Source organism: Anopheles aquasalis, chromosome 3, assembly GCF_943734665.1.
Source record: "Anopheles aquasalis chromosome 3, idAnoAquaMG_Q_19, whole genome shotgun sequence".
Lineage (NCBI taxonomy): Eukaryota > Metazoa > Arthropoda > Insecta > Diptera > Culicidae > Anopheles > Anopheles aquasalis.
In genome coordinates this window covers 38,503,728-38,509,063 of record NC_064878.1, presented here as the reverse complement: position 1 = coordinate 38,509,063, position 5,336 = coordinate 38,503,728, and the positions used below count along the sequence as shown (strand labels likewise).

The 5,336-nt window shown below is 46.9% G+C and overlaps 1 protein-coding gene across 1 annotated transcript in view; it reads right to left on the bottom strand.

Annotated features, from left to right (window-relative positions):
• The window catches only part of LOC126574047 (RING finger protein nhl-1), a 52,023-nt gene extending 47,165 nt beyond the window's left edge, over positions 1-4,858 (bottom strand). Inside the window, exons 1-2 of the mRNA XM_050233980.1 lie at positions 4,823-4,858; positions 4,011-4,287 (exon numbers count right to left, since the gene is read on the bottom strand). The gene's annotated coding sequence lies outside the window, so the exon portion shown is untranslated. The remainder of the gene's footprint in view (positions 1-4,010; positions 4,288-4,822) is intronic.
• Between the last annotated feature and the right edge of the window lie 478 nt (positions 4,859-5,336).

Below are 5,336 nucleotides of genomic sequence, written 5' to 3'. Positions count from 1 at the left end.
AAAGAAACACATTTTATGGCTTTCTCCTGGCGAGTCTTCGCGAGGAACAGCAAGGAGCGTCTATCGCACGGTCAATTACGGATCGTGGCCTGACAGTGCATCGTGGCTTGTGCTTGTGCAATCAAGGAACGATTCATTCCTAGACACACCACCACCGCACCGAGTGCGCTTGTTGTCGATGGCCAATTTGCTTAGCATTTTGATGTTCAATCCATCGTTCGTCATCCGAAACCGTGGGGAGAGACAGACAGAGAGAGAGAGAGAGAGAGAGAGAGAGAGAGAGAGGAAGTGGAAGAGCAATGCATTCGAACCCGGTCCTGGTACTCTGGTGCCGTTGCATACATTGCGCATAATGATGCATGTTGTTCAGCCAGCTGCCATTGAATGTTGATTACGGACTAGCAAATGGCGAACGGCGATGGCCAGCAACAACAATAATGTCGCTTAATGTAGCACATTAGCGCGTGGCGTTCGTTGTATGCCCAGCGGAACTATATCCATCTGGTTCCGCTGCCATCTGCTGCTGATGCTGCATTTCATAACGCGCTTCGCGCAAGATGGAATCATGCAAATGGAATTCCTGTTTGCACTGACACCAGCCACCCCCCCACATGACGACGCCTAATGTCACACACATGCGTGGGAACACAGCGGCACCGCCGCCATCGCACAACGAGGTTTGAGCGTTTTTCGGTGGCGTAGTACACAGGTACATAAGAGATAAAAATAAATCTTCTCGAATCGTTCGGATTCTTCCGTAATCGTGGCGAGCTAGAGACGTGCGCGAGTGTGTTTTGTATGTGTTTGTGACTGAGTTTGGTGGGAATGTATAAACGCACTCACAAAACAAACCTGAGTCAACGAGGGGGGGCGCACTCTTCTAATCGCATCGTTTAGCGGCCATCGGCGCAACAAGAGGCCATAATTGATACAAACCATCTCGGCCCACTCTGATCTCTGATTGGCTTGAATGAGGAGCACGGGAGCGCTTGCTTTGCCCGATAGCTTTGCCTGCACTGGTTAAAGCGTTAAACCGAGGCAACCTGTGGATACCACGAGATAGCTTTAAGTTGCTTTCACGGTGACAGTTTTGCATCAACGTGCAGTATGCAAAAAAAGTTTATTCACCCCTTGCAAACAATTTACATTTTAACCGATTTTTCATGGAGCCTAAAAAAATTTAACACATATCAATAGTTTTTTATTCTTCTTTACAATGCTTTTTGCATTTTACAAAAATACCTCCTAGGCACAAAGATATTACAAAACCAGTGGAGCAAGGTATGAAAAGCACGCAAAAAAAGTTTATCCACCCTCATGTATTTCATTCTATGGTATTATACAGGTTTTACGCCACAATAATCAAATAACCATTTTTTCTCTCAATTTCAAAGATGCATTTCAGTTCGTTTAATCCTAAAAGCGACTTTTGAGGCCTATTTTATGGTTTTATCGCCAAAACTAATGGAGTTACGCACCTAAGAAGCGGGAAGAAACGTGTTTTCTTTCTCGACTGTTTTTGTAATATCTTTGATTGTAGGAGGTAGTTTTGAAAAAATGTAAAAAGCATAGTAAAGAAGAATAAAAAAAACAAAGCTATTGATATGGGAACCATACTTTTGAGCTGAAGGTTTTCATTGAAAACTAGCCAAAATGTACGATATCGACTAAATAACCGCCTTTATAAAATACACAAGGACACACCGGTCTTGCTTGGGCCTTTTTCGTTGTGTTTGACAACATTTCGAGGCTTAAGGCAGCAATTTACACTCTGATAATAGCATTTAATTCCCCAATATGCTTCTGTTTGCTGATTGTTTTCCTGATTGAACGATTATTTTCAATATACTGCGCTTCAATTTGAGTTCGTTGTAATTGTGACGTGAATCTATCTACAGGGTGTGCCATCAGGCGGTACCCAATTTTAAAGTTAAATAACTCTGTCATTTTTCAGCAAATTTGGAAAATAATCCAGTTTTATTTAGGTTATTCTATGCCATTTATTGTGCCATACTCAAAATATGATATCGATCAAATGACCGCCTTCAGTCGGCATACAAAAATCGGCCCTTTTTCGGGCATTTTGCATTGTATTTGACAACATTTAGGGAGTTATTTTGGCAATTTCAGCTCCAATATTTGTCATAAGTTGTTTCATAGTCATCAATTTGTTTGCAAAAACATTATTTTCCAAACAGACCCACAGAGATAATTCCAGCGCCGTCATATGTGGCAAAGGAGGAAACCACCAAGGACCTGATTGCGCACGATGTATTACTAAAATAATAAATACTGACGCTTCAGAATCTGACCTATTTGCCCAAATCGACTAAAAATGGCTGAGTTAATCAACATTTGTAATAGGTCCTGCTTGGACGGCGCCCTGTCTCTGTATAGATTGTGGTAGGCTCTGAAATGGCTGCAGCAACCTATGCCAACAAACCAACGTTGTACTAGGATTTTGCAATACGTGTTTTGGCATAAGTAACTCCCGATAACCAATGCTTAACTCTCTATAAACGGTCTTTCGTGAAGATAAAACAATTTTTCATTAGATGAAACGGAGTTGATAATGGTATGGTATTATTTTTGGTGTGTTTTCGATCGACCAACGCATAGCGTCGGTGTGAACACAGATGATATAGTTTTTACGTAAAAAAAAACACCAACTTTCCCGCTTTGAATAGCGCCTTCGGTTTGAATGTGGTCTAAACCGCGTTCGCCTTTGACCAAAGTGCACCAAGTGAACAATGACCGCCCGGTATTGCGCCCAGTTCAACAAACCAAAGTGACCACCTGAGGAGGGGGAGACGGTGGTTGGAATTGGGGTTTATTCGGTGACCATGGTGGCTCGGTGGGTAGGCCGACAGTACCGAGTGTGAATCAGTCAAGACTGGCCCAGGCCCGGCTAAAAATACGCAGCCGGCCAAAAACTGCCAACAATCCTCCCCCGTCCCTTTGGCTGGGGGGTGATGCGACCACACTACCCCCTCTCCGGCTCTCTGACGGTAGCCGGTCTCGGACGTTTCGAAACGCGGCGGTTGTTTCGTTAAATTGGATTAATGGCCGAACCGAGGGCGCGATCGCGAGCGTGTCAGAGGTTTCGGTGTTTTCTGTTTTGAGATTTGATTTGTTCGCCTCAACTCAAACTAAGTGCTGCTGATGCTGCTGCTACTGTTACTGCTGACCGGTGCACGGCGAGCACAAAACTCCCGCCAGGACGAGAGTGATGCAGAAATGGAGTTTCTGCAACAAGGAACACCCGCGAGCCCAGCGTCCAGCGTCCGAGCCAGTTCAGAAGGTCACGGGGATTCAGGGGCAGCTACATGAGAAATAACTTTTCATCAGCATGACCCCAACACCCGCCCTGCGCCCCTACAAGCCACTGGCCACTGTTCGTTCTCGTTCGTTTCAATTTGCACCATTTCATTACCTAATTCCGTGTACACCGTGGCAATGTTGTGCTCACTTGGCTTGGCTTTGCTCTGTTTTGGACGATGAGGACGACCGGCGATGGGGAGGGTTTGGGGCGGAAATGAATGAATGGGAAATAGAGTGTTTCACGGATTAATCTCTTTCTCTCTCGCATGCGCTCGCTACCGACTGGTGCTTTACGGTCTTTTAATTTTCTGCAAAGCGAAATCAGATTAGGATGAGATTCTGTGTGCGAGAGAGAGAGAGAGAGAGAGAGAGAGAGAGAGAGACAGAGAGAGAGAGAGAGAGAGAAAAGGGTGGTGTGGAGGTTGTCACAAGTTGGTCACTTGGTTTTTGGGAGGGTGAGGGTGCCGCCAAAGTGGGGTTAGATGTTTTAATTTAGTTTTTCATGTTTGCTACCGTCCCACTCACCATCATCCAACTCTCTCTCTCTCTCTCTCTCTCTCTCTATCCGATTTTTTTTGGGTGGTAAGGGGGTGTACTTTTGAACCCCATTCGTCGCCCAGTGTAGCAAGTAAATTAACATAAACAAGTATAATGGAAAAGGATGGAAAAGAATGGACAGGATCTCTTACCTTTCGCTGGCAATAGGCAATCCTTCCGAGCGCCGACGATGAACCCGCTCCGTGAGTGCCGCTGCAGTGTGCGCACACCCACGGGCTAACCGGGAAACGGAAATGGGGAACGTCAATGGCCTCCCTGCCGGGGGGGTTGTGCCGTTTTGCTGGCGAGACCCCCTCCCCTTCCCCCGCCCCGTTTGTTTATCACTTTCTGGTCGGCACACCTTGAACACCTTCAGCGCACACACATATAAACACACACAGCCACGAACGTACGATCACCAGTACACACCTGGAGAGGATAATAAGATGAAAAAAAAAACCGAAGAAACGAATTTGGCAGCGATTCACGGGTGTGAGATCATCAACCACTATCACCACCACACCTAGCGGGGGAAGAAGGCGACCTTCAGGGGTATTACCACCCCCTTTGGCCACCCCCAAGGGCCACTTCCTCTGTGACACCTGCTCGGTTTGGCACAGAACCGCGATCGCGCCCACACGTGGTCACTTCTTCACACCCTTCGCTCGCTCGCTCTCTTTCTCTCTCTCTCTCTCTCTCTCTCTCTTTCTCTCTCTCTCTCTCACTCTCTCTGCCACCATGCTGCATCTTATGTCATTCACAGGTGAGCAAATGTATTCCAATTTATGGTCACTTTACGATCACAAGATCACAAAAAAAAACAATTTTCGCACTAAAAATCCTCTACGCTAATGGAGCCCTCAAAAAAATCTAATGAGAAGAAGACAACAGAAGGAAGGAATGCAGAAGGAGGTAGAGTAGGTCCCAAAAAACCCCCCACCAGGGGCCGGACTATGATACGCACGGATCGCGAAGGAACGGGCCCGCAGGCCTACCGTCGTTCGACTGAGCTCGAGCGCCTGGGGTTCGATTTCAGCCAGGGGGGGGCGCACCAAACGGTTACATTTTCGGGTTCGGCCAGGGTTTCGGATCGCGCATGGCCGGGTGCGCACAACCATGCGCACCGACGAGCGACCGAACGAGTGGACCACGGGAGGCCGAAGCGAAGCATGATCGCAATGATCTCTAATTCGTGATTGATGCACACAACTCCAGCGATCCTTCTTTGACCCAAAAGTTCACCAGAATGGAATCTTTAATCATCAAACTACTGGTTTTATTCATTTTCAAAAGGATAACAATCAAACAGCAACGCAAACGCCAAGAGCATGCCCAAAAGCACGGTAGCATACCACGACATAAACCACCGCGCGCGAGATCGGCCAGAAATAGTGGCAAAGTGGCGGTTGCTTGGCGCTGGTAGAGAAGAACGAGCAGCAGCAGAAGCAGGAGAACGAAGGATCGGAGGTGGATCGTTA